This window comes from Equus przewalskii, chromosome 5, assembly GCF_037783145.1.
Source record: "Equus przewalskii isolate Varuska chromosome 5, EquPr2, whole genome shotgun sequence".
NCBI classification, from domain to species: Eukaryota; Metazoa; Chordata; class Mammalia; order Perissodactyla; family Equidae; genus Equus; species Equus przewalskii.
The window spans coordinates 36,203,381-36,221,639 of NC_091835.1; the positions used below are offsets into that span (position 1 = coordinate 36,203,381).

An 18,259-nucleotide genomic window follows, 5' to 3' on the forward strand; every position below is an offset into this window, starting at 1 on the left:
AGGGGCAATTTTGCCCCAAGGGGACATTTGTAAATATCTCAAGACATTTTTGGTGTCATAACTGAGGGGCCGGTGCTACTGGAATCTTGTAGGTGGAAGCCGGGGGTGCTCTTAAGCATCCTACAATCCTACACCCACTACAGCAACGAGCTATCCCGTCCAATGTGTCAGCAATGCTGAAGTTGAGAAACCTTACCCTAACTAAATGATGTTAAGTTTAACTATGATCTAAAGGAGGCAATCAACTACTAGTGTTTTATTTTTGAGTCCTTTTACATATCTACTGAATTTTAAACTCTGATCATCTTGCGTAGTCTCTCATTTTCATGTGAGGAAACAAGACAAAATTAGGACAAATGGCTTCTTTTTTATCTTTAAACATTCCCCTTAATACATGAGATTTTCAAAGTGAGCAAATATGCTTTTTTTAACTCCTCTATATATTTTAAAATATTTGAATCTCTATATTTTGTTTAAATAGAAAAATTCCCAAATAGTAACACCTAGAGAGTAGTAAAATAAAGGGAAAATTTACCTTCAGATAACAAAAAGAGAACGTAGAAGAATAAAATCTGGTTATTTATACTTTACCATCTACGTTGGTGCGCTCAGGAACTGAGCCCCATTCATCCTCTGCAGAGGAGGAAGAGGAGGAAGAGCAAGAGGGGGTTCCAAGTCCACAATAGGGATTGTCTCTGTCTGCTCTGTGGTTTCTTTTAGCACAACAAATATGTAATTAATTTATAACTTTGTAAAGCAAATGAGATTAGAAGTTGATTCTTTTCAAAGATCGCTAGAAATATAAATGCAGTAACAATAAAATCGAAAACACTCCAAATCACATTTCTACTCAACGGCCCATCCAGTTCTCCTAAAACTATTTAAATTGATTGCACTTTGGATCTAGCCAGGAAATAGATAATTATTTCCGTTAATTATATTTAAAGGCACTCTTTTAGGTATGTGGGAAATATTAAAGAAAATATAAGACATTTATGCCCGTGTTATAATCACAATCAGCAGTGATGATAGATTAAAATAACTAAAATTTTATTTTCATTAAAATAGTATAGAATATTTACATTAAAAAAAAATACCTGGACGTGGTTCAGAGTCTGAAGCATTTGACATTATGGAGCCTTTTGGGTGATTTCTTGTCCCAATGGTGAGGAAGAGCCCACAAAGATGTTGGTAGGTGAATGAAGTGATATTTCTGCCACTATCCTCCTAGAGTTGGTGAGAAGTCCAGACCTAGGCTAAAGTGGGACAGCTACTTACAGTTGTATGATACTAATTTACTTTGGTAAAAACCACAGAGGAAACATGAATCAATAACTGGATATACTTCTAAGAGATTTGCAAAAATTAAAATTGCCCCTATTTAATTGAATTATGTACAACAAGCCTTTTAGTAGCATCTGTTTGGTACAGATGTGCAAATATGTTTATTTAACTCATATGAGCATAGAAAATTATTTACACTGGTGATCATAGGTAGCAAGACTACGGGCAAGAGGAAAAGATTATTCATATTTGCTTCATTATTAAGCCTCATTATATATATATGTATTATATTTATCATGTTTTAAAAGAAATTCTAATAGAAATAGGGAAGTAAAAGCAAAGAGTGATTCAGCATTAAAAAAATCATGCTGTGGGCAAACTTTATCCTAGAGAATGCTAATAGCTGTATTTTATTGAAAGACCAGAAATGTTAGAAACAATGTGTGTCCATAAATGAAAGACTGGTTAATTTTCTATTAATATAATGAAATGCTATACATTCAATGTAATCAATGTAATCACTTTATTGAAATTTGCTTTATGGCATAGACATATATTCATGTAGAGAAATTGACTGAATAAAAAGACTACGTCAAACTAAAAAGCTTCTGCACAGAAGGGCAAACTATTAACAAAATGAAAAGGCAACCTACGGAATGGAAGAAAATATTTCCAATTCATTTGTCTGATAAGTGGTTAATCTCAAAAATATATAAAAAAATTCATAGAAGTCAATAGCAAAAATTAAAAAAGATCTGATAAAAAATGGACAGAGGAACTGAATAGACATTTTTCCAAAGAAGACGTACAAATGGCCTACAGGTACATAAAAAAGTGCTCAACATAATTATCATCAGGGAAATACAAATCAAGGCCACAATGAAATAACACCTCACCTCTGTTAGAATGACTATCACCGGAAAGACAAAAGATAAAAAGTATGGCCAGGGTGTGGAGAAAAGGGAACTCATTTGCACTGTTGGTTGGAATATAAATTGATGCAGCACTAGGGAAAACAGTATGGAGGTTCCTCAAAAATTAAAAATAGAACTACCATATGATACAGCAATCCTGCTTCTGGGTATATATATGCAACAGAAATGAAAACTAGATCTTGAAAAGATATCTGCACTCCTATGTTCATTACGGCATTATTTGTAATAGCCAGGATATGCAAGCAACCTAAGTGTCCATCAACTGATGAACGGATTAAGAAAAGAAGCTGTGATATATATATGCACACAGGCATACACACATACACACACACACACAATAGAATAGAAGAAAATATTGCCATTTGCGACAACATAGATGGACCTTGAGGGTATTATGCTAAGTGTAATAAGCCAGACAAAGACAAATAGTGCATGGTATCATGTATATAGAATCTCGAAAAAAAAGTCAAACTCATAGAAACAGAGAGTAGAAAATTCATTTCCAAGGGGTGGGGGTGGGAGAAATAGGGACAAGTTGATAAAAGGATTTATACTTGCAGCTATAAGGTGAATAAGGTCTGAGGATCTAATATGTAATATGGTGACTATAGTTGACAACACTGCATTGTATAATTGAAATTTTCTAGGAGAGTAGAACTTAAATGTTCTCACCTCTCAAAAAACCATGTGTGGATATATGTGTGTGGTGTGATAGATGTGTTAACTACTAGATGGGAAGTATCCTTTCACAAAGTATATGTATATCAAATCATCACAATGTACACTTTAAATATCTTATAATTTTATTTGTCAATTATACTTCAATAAAGCTGAAAAAAGAAATGTGTAGCTTAAAATCATACAAGGATAGAAAGGAAATGGAAATGTATACTTTAAAATGTTGCCAGTAGATGCCACTAAGCAGTTTATCATGGCTGCTGCTTATATTCTTCTTTGAATTCTAATGTATTTTTAAAAATTTTTTATAAAGAGCATGCTTTACATTTGTAAGAATGTCAAATAACAAATAATACTTAAAATTGTTAAATAGAAAATCAGCATATCATTTATTCACCTTCGTTCATTTTTCATATCAGTCCAGGCATTATTTTCCAATTTTTCTTCTGTTAATAAATTTTCCCCTTTTCATTTAGAAATCATAGCTGCACAACGAATTTTTTAAATCCAGTGATAATAATCTATATAAAGGTGAAATCCTGAAGGAAGTTTAGAGCATGTTAAAATAACATAATCTCGGAGAAGGGGTGGAGCAAAATGGCGGGGTGAGCTGACCCAGGATTCTCTCCCCTCCAAAATACAACAAAAGATTGGAAAAACTGAATTTCAGAGAATAAATCTAATGCCAACATGTTTGAGACCTACCATACCAAGAAGGCAGAGATCATAAACCTTGCTGATGCCCTCGCAGGCACTGGAACGGGCAGGAGAGAACGTCACTGCCCCCCCTAGAGTCTGCGATCCCTGCTGCGTGGGTCCGGGAAGGAGCGGGGGAGGGGCCACACGACTGGGGGATCATCCAGGACTCCTGCCGCTGGTTCAGTGGAGACCCGCTGACGGGGGAAAGCTTCCATGCGCGGGGACCCCATAAACGCAGGGCCTCAGGAGATCAGAGAACAGAACTGATCTGAATCCAGATCAGCACACAAGAATAGCAGCCCCTCCCTCCCGGCAAAACACACTGGGAGCGCCATCTTGCCCGAAGGTGGAGAGCTCAGAACACATGGCTCTCGACCCCCATCTAGTGGCGACAGGGTGTAACTGCAACCGAATTCTACCACCATGTGAAAAAACTGCTCCTCTACCATCCAGCAATTTATAAAAGCCCCAGACCAGAAGGAAAACAATAAAAACATCGAATTAAGTCCTGAGGACTTGGAATTAGGTAAACTAAGTGATAATGAGTTCAGAGCAGCTATAATCAAAAAACTCAATGAGGTAGACAGAAAGATAGAGAAACAAGCCAATGAATTCTGGAGTTACTTCACAAAAGAGATTGAAATCATAAAGAAGAATCCAACAGAATTACTAGAGATGAAAAACACAATGGACCAGATAAAACAGAATATGAATTCCCTGAATGCCCGTGTAGCCACCATAGAAGAGCAAATTAACATAATTGAAGATAGACAGGCTGTATGGCTCCAGACAGAGGAAGAAAGAGAACTAAGAATTTAAAAAAATGAAGAAAATCTCCAAGAGAAAGTGGATTCAATGAGGAGTAAGAACTTAAGGATCATAGGAATTCCCAAGAACGTGGAAAAGGAAAATGGAGCTGAAAGTGTGCTTAACGAAATTATTGAAGAGAAATTCCCAAATCTAGGGATTGATGGAGAAATGTGTGTAAAGGAAGCTTTCAGATCTCCTAGATTTGTCAGTGTAAAAAGACCTACTGCAAGGCACATAGTAGTACAATTGGCAAGAAGGAAAGATAAAGAAAGAATACTCAGGGAAGTAAGAAAAAAGAAGAAAATAACCTATAAAGGAGCCCCTAGCAGACTTTCAGCATATTTCTCTACAGAAACCTTACAAGCTAGGAGAGAATGGAGTGATATATTCAAAGCTTTAAAAGATTAAAATCGTCAGCCAAGAATACTCTATCCAGCAAGAATTTCCTTCAGATATGAGGGAGAAATTAAATCTTTTCCAGACAAACAAAAGTTAAGGCAATTTGTAACTAAAAGCCCTCCACTACAAGAAATCCTCAAGAAGCCTCTCATACCTGAAAAAAGAAAAAAGGGAGAAAGGGGTCACAATCCACAGACTAGGGAGACCAATGGATAGAACCAGAACAGGATAGCAAATATTCAACTGTAGCATTCAGGTAAAGGTAAGGAAACTACCAAAGCAAGGACGATCTTATCACTCTAACTACAAATTCATAACATGAGTTGGAATAAGAAATGAAAATAATTATTTAGGAGGGGAAGAGCAAAGGGACTAAATCAGTCTAGGCCAAGTAAGTAAGAGACCACCAGAGAATAGACTATATTATACATGAAATTCTAAATACAAACTTCAGGGTAGACACTAAAATAAAATACAGAACAGAGTCACAAATCATAAATAAGGAAAAATCTAAGAAACCCAGCATAAGAAATTGCAGTATTAAATGCATAGGCTAAAGGACACAAGAAAAGACACACAGGAAAACAAGATAATGAGTGACAGATTGACAGCATTAAGTCCACATGCATCAATAATCACTCTCAATGTAAACGGATTGAACTCTCCAATAAAAAGACACAGAGTGGCAAAATGGATGAAAGAACAAGATCCAACAATTTGTTGCCTCCAAGAAACAGACCTCAGCCCCAAGGACAAACACAGGCTCAGGGTGAAGGGGTGGAGGACAATACTTCAAGCTAATAGCAAGAAAAAAAGGGCAGGTGTTGCAATTCTTATATCAGACAAAGTGGATTTCAAAATAAGACAGGTAAAGAAAGACACATAGGGACAATATATAATGATCAAAGGGACACTTCATCAAGAAGAAATAACGCTTATAAATATCTATGCACCCAACACAGGAGCACCAAGATTCATAAAGCAACTATTAACAGACCTAAGGGAAGATGTTAAAAACAACACAATAACAGTAGGGGACCTCAACACCCCACTCAGATCAATGGACAGATCATCCAGACAGAAAATCAACAAGGAAATAGTGGAGCTAAATGAAAAACTAAAACAATTGGACTTAATAGACATATATAGATCACTTCACCCTAAAAGAGCTGAATACACATTCTTCTCAAGTGCACATGGAACATTCTCAAGGATAGACCATATGTTGGGAAACAAGGCAAGCCTCTACAAATTTAAAAAAATTGAAATAATAACAAGCATCTTCTCCGATCATAATGCTATAAGGCTAGAAATTAATTACAAGAAAAAAGCAGAGAAAGGCACAAAGATGTGGAGACTAAACAACACACTACTGAACAAGCAATGGATCATTGAAGAAACTAAAGAAGGAATCAAAAAATACCTGGAAACAAATGAAAATGATAGCATGCCATACCAACTCATATGGGATACAGCAAAAGCTGTATTAAGAGGAAAATTCATCACAATACAGGCACATCTTAACAAACAAGAAAAATCCCAAATAAGCAATCTTAAACTACACCTAACTGAACTAGAGAAAAAAGAACAAATAAAGCCCAAAGTCAGCAGAAGGAGAGAAATAATAAAAATCAGAGCAGAAATAAATACTATTGAAACGAAAAAGGCAGTAGAAAGGATCAATGAAACAAAGAACTGGTTTTTTTGAGAAGATAAATAAAACTGACAAACCCCTAGCCAGACTTACAAAGAAAAAAAGGGAGAAAGCTCAAATAAACAAAATCAGAAATGAAAGAGGAGAAATAACAACAGACTCTGCAGAAATACAACAGATTATAAGAGAATACTACGAAAAACTATATGCCAACAGAATGGATAACCTAGAGGAAATGGATAAATTCTTGGACTCCTACAATTTCCCAAAGCTCCCTCAAGAAGAGGCAGACGATTTGAACAGACCAATCACAAGGAAAAAGATTGAAACAGCAATCAAAAACATCCCAAAGAATAAAACCCCAGGACCAGATGGCTTTCCTGGGGGATTCTACCAAACTTTCAGAGAGGATTTAATACCTATCCTTTTCAAGCTATTCCAAAAAATTAGGGAGAATGGAACACTTCCTAACACATTTTATGAGGCCAACATCACGCTGAAACCAAAACCTGACAAGGACACCACGAAAAAAGAGAACTACAGGCCAATATCACTGATCAACATAGATGCAAAAATTCTAAACAAAATTTTGGCAACCAGAATTCAGCAATTCATCAAAAGGATCATACATCATGATCAGGTGGGATTCATACCAGGGACACAGGGATGGTTCAACATCCGCAAATCAATCAACGTGATACACCACATCAACAAACTGAGGAATAAAAACCACATGATCATCTCAATAGATGCAGAGAAGGCATTTGACAAGATCCAACAGCCATTTATGATGAAAACTCTGAACAAAATGGGCATAGAAGGAAAGTACATCAACATAATAAAGGCCATATATGACAAACCCATAGCCAACATCATACTCAATGGGCAAAAGCTGATTGCCATCCTGCTGAAAACAGGCACAAGACAAGGATGTCCTCTATCACCACTCTTATTTAACATAGTACTGGAGGTCCTGGCCAGAGCAATCAGGCAAGAAAAAGGAATAAAAGGAATCCAAATAGGGAGGGAAGAAGTGAAACTCTCGTTGTTTGCAGACGACATGATCTTATATATAGAAAACCCCAGGTTCTTGTCAAGACAGTGCTGTGAGCAGACGTTGAACTCTCCTCCGCCCAAGAACACAACCAGCTTACAACAATTTTGAGAAGAATCACCCTGGACTGAAAACTGAAAACTGGATAAAAAGAACCCCCACGACAAGGGACAGTCCTGATGAAAGCAAAAGAGGCAGTAACTCTGGCCGGAGAGGAAAAAAGCCACCTTTGGGAGCAGCGGAGTTTCTCAGCTGGCCAGGCAGAAGCCAACCTAATGTCCGCAGCCCTCCCTGGAGGAGTGAGATCCGGAGCAGGGGTAAGACTGCTATAACCATCCTTCAGACTCAGTCCAACTGAGATGGGGGTCTTACTATCTGGCTTTGCTGGCTATTAACTGCAGCAGGGACACCCCAGAAAAGCTATCGGCCAAAAGCCGAAAAGATCCAGGTCTTAAAGGGCCCATGCACAAACTCACTCATTGCAGCAACCTAAAATCACCAGAGAGAAGGCTGACTGTCCTTTGGTGAAACAAGACTCACCTGGTGGGCTCTGGGGGCATCTTGGTGAGAGGAGGGTCCTCTCCTGAGACTGAGAAATTGGTGGGGGCCATTGTTCTGAGGTGGTCCAGGCGTGCACATACAGACACCAATGGGGGCCATTGAGGTGCATCCCTTGGGCTGTCAGCCCAGGGGTCTGCTACACCCACTAGAGCACAGATTTAATCCAGTTCAGCCAGGGCAGGCAACCTGCCCAGGGACTGGCCCCACCTAACAGCTAGCCCTCAGGCTACTTTTCAGCCTGCATTGACTGAGTGCCTTGATCCTCTATAGGCAGGCAATGGTGTCTGCCTCTGTGGGGCAGGGCTTGTGTGAGGACCAGGTGAACTATGGGGGGCATTGGGGCAGAGGTGGGGGCCTCTGCAATGTGGCAGTGGAGTACGCTCCAGGGGGTTGAGAAGTGTGCACGGACCAGGACTGTGTTGACAGTGTATGTGGTCCAGAGGGGGATGAGGCTTATCAGTGGCAAAAGACTTGTGCTTTACAAATAGCCATAAAAAGGATCAGCCTCACCTTCCAAAGCCTGAAACAACTGACTGCCTCCATGCCAAGGGCTAGCCCCACTCAGCTGCACTCCTAAGAGAACTGACATCAGCCTTGTTGGCCTCAGGCCTATCACAACTGTATGCCCCTGAGCCTAGCAACCAGTTACAATGGGTACCAACCAAATTAAGAGGACAATTGCAATAAGAGTGTGCTAATAGACTTTGTAGCCAACAGTGCTGAGGCCCCTCCAAACCGGATTTACAAACAGCTGGCCAGGGAAGGAAAGGTCAGACTCCCTGGGTACCTGCAGTGGGAGTAACCCTGCCACAGCAGAAGAACACAAGTAGCCCACAAAGGGGTCACTCCTGGTTCTTATGGTCTGGTGACGAGAGGGAAGCACACTGTTGGGCCTCATAAGGCATCTCATACATAAGGCCACTTCTCCAAGATCAGGAGGCATAGCCAACTCACCTAGTACAAAGAAAATAGCACAGAGAAAGAGGCATAATGAGGAGGCAAAGGAATACTTTCCAAGCAAGGGAACACTACAAAACACCAGAAAAAGAACTAAATGAAACAGAAACTAGCGACCTCCTTGACAAGGAATTCAAAAAATATATAATGAGGATGCTCACAGATATGCAGATAAGAATGGATGAACACAGTAAGCACATCAGCAAAGAATTGGAAGATATAAAAAAGAACCAATCAGAAATGAAGAATACAATACTTGAAATGAGAAATTCACTAGAGAGACTCAATAGCAGAGTAGAGGAAGCAGAATAACGGATCAGCGAGCTAGAAGAAAGATTAGAGGAAATCACCCACGCAGAACAGAAAAGAGAAAAAAGAATTAGACAGAATGAGAACAGTGTAAGGGAACTCTGGAACAATATCAAGCGTGCTAACATTTGGATTATAGGGGTCCCAGAAGGAGAAGAGAGAGACAAAGGGGCAGAAAATTTATATGTCGAAATAATAGAGGAAAATTTTCCTCACCTGAGGAAGGAAACAGACATCCAAGTTCAGGCAGCACAGAGAGCTCCAAACAAGATAAGCCCAAAGAGGCCCACACCAAGACATATTATAATCAAAATGTCTAAAATTAGAGACAAAGAGAGAATCCTAAAAGCAGCAAGCGAAAGGCCACAAGTGACATATAAACGGAAGCCCATCAGGCTCTCAGCAGACTTCTCAGCTGAGACCCTACAGGTGAGAAGAGAATGGCATGACATATTTGAAGTGCTAAAAGGAAAAAACCTACAACCAAGAATACTCTATCCATCAAGGCTGTCATTCAGAATGGAAGGAGTGATCAAGAACTTCCCAGACAAGCAAAAATTAAAGGAGTTTATCACTAAGAAACCAGTTCTACAAGAAATGCTGAAGGGACTTATTTAAGTGGGAAAGTAATTACCACAAATAGAGACAAAAGAAAGAAATTATCAAAAAAAATAAAACAAGACAACAACAAGAAAAAACAGGCAATAAAATCACTTGTAAGGTAAAAGTATAGTAAAGGCAGCAGATCAACTACCTGTGAAGGTAATATGAAGGTTAAAAGACAAATGTACTAAAGTTACCTATTTAAATGATAAGAGGGTAGTGGATATACACACACTAAACAAAAGACTATATATGATGTGAAAAACATATAGTGTGGGAGGAGGGGAGTGAAAAAGTAGAGCTTTTAGAAAGAGGTCAAGCTAAAGAGTCTATCTACTCAATATAGACTGTTATATGCATAGTATATTAAATAGGATCCTCATGGTAACCACAAACCACAAACCTATAACTAGCAGGAAAAAAAGTAACACAAAAGAAATCAAACATATTACTAAAGATAGCCATCAAACCACAAGTGAAGAGAGAAAGAGAAAAAGAAAGGAACTGAGAAGAACTACTAAAACACCCAAAAAAAGGAAAAAGTGACAAAATGGCAATAAATACATATTTATCAAGTTACTTTAAATGTCAATGGATTAAATGCTCCCATCAAATGCCATAGGGTGGCCAACTGGATAAAAAACAAGATCCATGTATATGCTGCATACAAGAGACACGCTTCAGACCTACAGACACTCACAAACTGAAAGTGAAAGGATGGAAAAAGATATTCCATGCAAATGGCAAAGAAAAGAAAGTGGGGGTAGCAATACTTGTATCAGACAAAATAGACTTTAAATCAAAAACTGTAATAAGAGACAAAGACGGGCACTACATAATGATAAAGGGAACAATCCAAAAAGAAAATATAAAACTTGTAAATATCTACACACGCAACATAGGAGCACCTAAATATATAAAGCAATTATTAACAGACATAAGAGGAGAAATAGACAGTAACACAATAATAGTAGGGGACTTTAACACTCCACTTACACCAATGGATAGATCATCCAAACAGAAGATCAACAAGGAAACATTAGCCTTAAAGGACACATTAGACCAGGTGGACTTAGTAGATATATACAGAACATTCCATCCAAAAACCCCAGAATACACATTCTTTTCAAATGCCCATGGAACATTCTCCAGGAATGATCACATATTAGGCCACAAAACAAGTCTCAATAAATTTAAGAAGATCGAAATAATACCATGCATCTTTTCTGACCACAAAGGTATGAAACTGGAAATCAACTACAGAAAGAAAACCAGAAAAGCCACAAAAATGTGGAGATTGAACAAAATGCTACTGAACAATGATTAGGGCAAGGAAGAAATCAAAGAAGAAATAAAAAAATTCCTGAAGACAAACGAAAATGAAAACATGACATGCCAAAATGTGTGGGATACAGCAAAAGTGGTTCTACGAGGGAAGTTTATAGCAATTCAGGCCTACCTCAACAAAGAAGAAAAATCCCAAACAGACAATCTAAAAGTGCACCTAAAGGTACTGGAAAAAGAACAACAAACAAAGCCCAAAATCAGCCGAAGGAAGGAAATAATAAAAATCAGAGCAGAAATAAATGAAATAGAGACTTAAAAAAAAATAGAAAAAATTAATGAAGCCAAGAGCTGGTTCTTTGAAAAGATAAACAAAATTGACAAACCCTTAGCTAGACTCACCAAGAAAAGAAGAGAGAAGGCTCAAATAAATAAAATCAGAAACGAAAGAGGAGAGATTACAACCGACACCTCAGAAATGCAAAAGATAATAAGAGAATACTATGAAAAGCTATACACCAACAAATTGGATAATCTAGAAGAAATGGATAAATTCTTAGAAACATACAACCTTCCAAAACTGGACCAAGAAGAAGTAGAAAATTTGAATAGACCGATCACCAGTAAGGAGATTGAAACAGCAATTAAAAACCTCCCAAAAAATAAAAGTCCTGGACCAGATGGCTTCCCTGGTGAATTCTACCAAACATTCAAAGAAGACTTAATACTTATCCTTCTCAAACTCTTCCAAAAGATTGAAGAAGAGGAGAGGCTTCCTAACTCCTTCTATGAAGCAAACATTATCCTGATACCAAAACCAGACAAGGACAACACACAAAAAAATTATAGGCTAATATCTCTGATGAACATCAATGCAAAAATCCTCAACAAAATACTAGCAAATCGAATACAACAATACATTAAAAAGATCATACATCATGATCAAGTGGGTTTCATTCCTGGAATGCAGGGATGGTTCAACATCCACAAATCTATCAACGTGGTACACCACATTAACAAAATGAAGAATAAAAATCACATGATTATCTCAATAGATGCAGAGAAAGCATTTAATAAGATACAGCATCCATTTATGATAAAAACTCTAAATAAAATGGACATGGAAAGAAAATACCTCAACATCATAAAGGCCATATATGACAAACTCACAGCAAATAACATTCTCAATGGAGAAAAACTGAAAGCTATCCCTGTAAGAACAGGAACCAGACAAGGATGCCCACTGTCACCACTCTTATTTAACATAGTATTGGAAGTCCTAGCCAGAGCAATCAGGCAAGAAAAAGAAATAAAAGGGATCCACATTGGAAAAGAAGAAGTGAAACTGTCACTCTTTGCAGATGACATGATTTTATATCTAGACAACCCTAAAGAGTCCACTAAAAAACTTTTAGAAACAATGAAGGAATACAGTCAAGTTGCAGGATACAAAATCAATGTACAAAAATCCGTTGTGTTTCTATACACTAACAACGAAGTAGCAGAAAGAGAAATTAAGAATACAATCCCATTTACAATTGCAACAAAAAGAATAAAATACCTAGGAATAAACTTAACGAAGGAGGTGAAAGATCTGTACACCGAACACTATAAAACATTGTTGAAAGAAATTGAAGAAGACACAAAGAAATGCCAAGATATCCCGTACTCTTGGATTGGAAGAATTAACATTGTTAAAATGTCCACACTTCCTAAAGCAATCTACAGATTCAACGCAATCCATATCAAAGTTCCAACAACACTTTTTACAGAAATAGAACAAAGAATCCTAAAATTTATATGGAACAACAAAAGACCCCGAATAGCCAAAGGATTCCTGAGAAAAAGGAACAAATCTGGAGGTATCACAAGCCCCGATTTCAAATTATACTACAAAGCCATAGTAACCAAAACAGCATGGTACCGGCACAAAAACAGACACACAGATCAATGGAACAAAACTGAGAGCCCAGAAGTAAACCCACACGTTTATGGACAGCTAATATTCGACAAAGGAGCCAAGAGCATACGGTGGAGAAAGGCGAGTCTCTTCAATAAATGGTGTTGGGAAAACTGGACAGCCACATGCAAAAGAATGAAAGTAGACCATTCCCTTACACCATGCACAAAAAATCAACTCAAAATGGATTAAAGACTTGAATGTAAGACCCGAAACCATGAGACTTCTAGAAGAAAACATAGGCAGTACGCTCTATGACATTGGTCTGAGCAGCATATTTTCAAGTTCCATGTCTGACCGGGCAAGGGAAACAAAAGAAAAAGTGAACAAATGGGACTACATCAAACTAAAAAGCTTCTGCACAGCAAAAGAAACCATCAACAAAACGAAAAGACAACCTAACAATTGGGAGAAGATATTGGCAAACCACATATCAGCTAAGGGGTTAATATCCAAAATAGACAAAGAACTCATACAGCTCCACAACAAAAAAACCAACAATCCAATTAGAAAATGGGCAAAAGATCTGAACAGAGATTTCTCCAAAGAAGATATACAGATGACCAACAGGCATATGAAAAGATGCTCAAGATCATTAGCTATCAGGGAAATGCAAATCAAAACTACAATGAGGTATCACCTCACTCCGGCCAGAATGGCTATAATTAACAAGACAGGAAACAACAAATGTTGGAGAGGGTGTGGAGAGAAGGGAACCCTTGTTCACTGCTGGTGGCAGTGCAAACTGGTGCAGCCACTATGGAAAGCAGTTTGGAGTATCCTCAGAAAATTAAGGATAGATCTACCATATGATCCAGCTATTCCACTGCTGGGTATTTATCCAAAGAACTTGAAAACACAAAGGCATAAAGATACTTGCACCCCCATGTTCATTGCGGCATTATACACAATAGCCAAGACAAGGAAGCCACCTAGGTGCCCATCAAGGGATGAATGGATAACGAAGATGTGATATTTATACACGATGGACTACTACTCAGCCATAAGAAATGATGAAATCGGCCATTTGTGACAACATGGATGGACCTTGAGGGTATTATGCTGAGTGAAATAAGTCAGAGGGAGAAAGTCAAATACCATATGATCTCACTCATAAGTAGAAGATAAAAACGACCAAAAACCCCAAACCACATAGCACTGGAGATTGTACCGGTGGTTACCATTGGAGAAGGGGGAGGGGGAAGGGCAAAAGGGGTGATTAGGGTCACATGTGAGGGGATGCACTATAATTAGTGTTCGGGTGGTGAACATGATGTAATGTATCCAGAATTTGAAAAAAAAATATATCACTTGGATATATAAAAAGAAAGAAAACCCCAAAGAATCCATTGGAAAACTCTTAGAAGTAATCAACAACTACAGCAAAGTTGCAGGGTACAAAATCAATTTGCATAAATCAGTAGCATTTCTATACTCCAATAACGAACTAACAGAAAAAGAACTCAAGAACACAATACCATTCACATTCACAACAAAAAGAATAAAATACCTTGGGGTAAATTTAACCAAGGAAGTGAAGGACCTATATAATGAAAATTACAAGGCCTTTCTGAGAGAATTGGATGACGACATAAGGAGATGGAAAGACATTCCATGTACATGGATTGGAAGAATAAACATAGTTAAAATGTCCATTCTACCTAAAGCAATCTACAGATTCAACGCCATCCCAATCAGAATCCCAATGACATTCTTTACAGAATTAGAACAAAGAATCCTGAAGTTCATATGGGGCAACAAAAGGCCCCGAATTTCTAAAGCAATCCTGATAAAAAAGAAGAAAACGGGAGGCATCACAATCCCTGACTTCAAAACATACTACAAAGCTACAGTAATCAAAACAGCATGGTACTGGTACAAAAACAGGTGCACAGATCAATGGAACAGAATTGAAAGCCCAGAAATAAAACCACACATCTATGGACAGCTGATCTTTGACAAAGGAGCTGAGGGCATACAATGGAGAAAAGAAAGTCTTTTCAACAAATGGTGGTGGGGAAACTGGAAAGCCACATGTAAAAGAATGAAAATTGACCATTCTTTTTCACCATTCACCAAAATAAACTCAAAATGGATTAAAGACCTAAAGGTGAGACCTGAAACCATAAGCCTTCTAGAAGAAAACATAGGCAGTACACTCTTTGACATCAGTATTAAAAGGATCTTTTCAGACACCGTGCCTTCTCAGAGAAGGGAAACAATAGAAAGAATAAACAAATGGGACTTCATCAGATTAAAGAGCTTCTTCAAGGCAAATGAAAACAGGATTGAAACAAAAAAACAACCCACTAACTGGGAAACAATATTTGCAAGTCGTATATCTGACAAAGGCTTAATATCCATAATATATAAAGAGCTCTCACAACTCAACAACAAAAAATCAAACAACCCAATCAAAAAATGGGCTGGAGACATGAACAGACATTTCTCCAAAGAAGATATACGGATGGCCAATAGGCACATGAAAAATGCTCATCATCGCTGAACATCAGGGAAATGCAAATCAAAACTACACTAAGATATCACCTTACACCCATTAGAATGACAAAAATATCTAAAACTAATAGTAACAAGTGTTGGAGAGGTTGTGGAGAAAAAGGAACCCTCATACACTGCTGGTGGGAATGCAAACCGGTGCAGCCACTATGGAAAACAGTATGGAGATTCCTCAAAAAATTAAAAATAGAACTACCATACGATCCAGCCATCCCACTACTGGGTATTTATCCAAAGAGCTTGAAGTCAGCAATCCCAAAAGTCCTACGTACCCCAATGTTCATTGCAGCATTATTTACAATAGCCAAGACATGGAAGCAACCTAAGTGCCCATCAACAGACGAATGGATAAAGAAGATGTGGTACATATACACAATGGAATACTACTCAGCTGCAAAACAGAACAAAATCATTCCATTTGCAATAACATGGATGGACCTTGAGGGAATTATGTTAAGTGAAATAAACCAGCTAGAGAAGGATAATCTGTGTATGACTCCACTCACATGAGGAATTTAAAAATGTGGACTTAGAACAATTTAGTGGATACCAGGGGAAAGGTGAGGTGGGGGTGGGCACAAAGGGTGAAGTGGTGCACCTACAACATGAATGACAAACATTAATGTACAACTGAAATTTCACAAGATTGTAACCTATCATTAACTCAATAAAAAGGAAAAAAAAGAAAAAGAAATAGAATGCTACAAAAAAAAATAATCTCTTATGTGAGAGCAATATATCTAGATGATATATGGATAAATACAGATAGATATATAGATGATAGATAGATAGATAGATAGATAGATAGATAGATAGATATAGTAGCTCATTGCATTACATGTAATTATCTGTTTCCTAATTGGTTTTTCCCATTACTTTCAGGTCCTTGGGAAAAGCAGCTTGTTTTAAACTTTTTTTTTTACGATTGGCCCTGAGCTAACATCTGTTTGCAAATCTTTTTCTTTTCTTCTTCTCCCCAAAGCCTCCAGTACATAGTTGTATATTCCAGTTGTAGGTCCCTTTTTTTAGTTCTGCTATGTGGGATGCCACCTCAGCATGGCTTGACAAGCGGTGCTAGGTCGGTGCTCAGGATCTGAATGTGTGTATTCCCAGGCCGCCAAATTGGAGTGCATGAACTTAATCACTCAGCCATGGGGCTAGCCCAAATTTTCAACTTTTTTTTTTTTTTGAGGAAGATTAGCCCTGAGCTAATGTCTGCTGCCAATCCTCCTCTTTTTGCTGAGGAAGACTGACTCTGAGCTAACATCTGTGCCAATCTTCCTCTACTTTATATGTGGGACGACTGCCACAGCATGGCTTGACAAGTGGTGCCATGTCCGCACCCAGGATCCAAACTGGTGAGCCCCAGGCCTCCAAAGTGGAACGTGCGAACTTAACCGCTGTGCCATTGGGCTGGCCCCCAATTTTCAACTTTTATTCATAAAGCTTAGCACAGAGTCTATATACTAAGTGTTCATTAAATGGTAACAGCAAAAATATGCTTGATGCTTGTCATAGATTTTTGTACCACACTATCTGGTCCTCCTTCTCAGGACTGAAGAAGTTATTCACTGAGCTGCAGGGAAGGTAATCCAATAGGTGGATCAAAGCAGATGTCAGCCCTACCTGTAAATGGCCTCCTCTGAGGAGAAGCACCTCACCCACAGTCATGCTCCCTTCTTGGGGACAATGCCAATGCCAGTGTTTTGTTGTTGTTGTCCTACCTGACCATCTCCTTTTATTCATTTATTCATGTTTTGCCACAGAGGATTCGGGCCTGTGAAATAGAATTAGGGTTAATTCTCAAAGAGAAGATTTGCATTCAAGAAAAAAAGACACATGGAAATAAGTAAAAAGCATACTCCTCTTTCAAAGCACACTTTATTAGAACTATTTTACATATTGACAATAACAAAAGGACAATTGACCATTATGATTTATTTAATGTCATTATTAAGAAAAATAAGGGTATAATTTTCCTTTTTTTGCCCACAAAGTTACCTAGAAGTTGGTCAAATTCTGCTATTAATACATCAGGAGAGTTAAAAAAAGCAAGGAGTTAATAGTAAAAGTTAATATCTGAAGATAGTATATCTGAAATTTTGAAAGAAATTATCTATAAATATTTATCAGATTGATGGCATTTTCCCAACAGATATATGGAACAAATGTATTTTTTATTCTTGTAATCAATTATTACTATGATAATACTAGCTTTATAAACAAATTTCTAAGGTAATTTTATAGTTTAAAATCTAACACCATGCACTCCTATAGCCTTCATTACTTTGCAAAATAGATAAAAGGGAAATAGCTTGAAAATTGCTCTGCCTTAGAAGTATCACTATAATTAAGAGTGGTTCTATATTAACACTCTATTATAAACAACCAGGGTATCTTAGATTGTCATATAGATCTTTATTGTGACATGCAAAATGGATTCTGCTTTGTAAATTAGTTAATTGGTGTGTAGATTTCTCCAGCTGATCATCAGCCAAAAATAAATGAAGGTAAGGATGATAACTAATTCATAAAGCACATCCTTGGAGAAGGAA

The 18,259-nt window shown here is 37.7% G+C and overlaps 1 protein-coding gene across 2 annotated transcripts in view; it reads right to left on the minus strand.

Moving 5' to 3' along the window:
- LOC103544298 (natural killer cells antigen CD94-like) overlaps nucleotides 1-18,259 on the minus strand; it is a 77,640-nt gene that overhangs the window by 22,269 nt on the left and 37,112 nt on the right. For both annotated transcript variants that reach the window (XR_011540598.1, XM_070622150.1), the window contains exon 2: nucleotides 1,083-1,256. The gene's annotated coding sequence lies outside the window, so the exon portion shown is untranslated. The remainder of the gene's footprint in view (nucleotides 1-1,082; nucleotides 1,257-18,259) is intronic.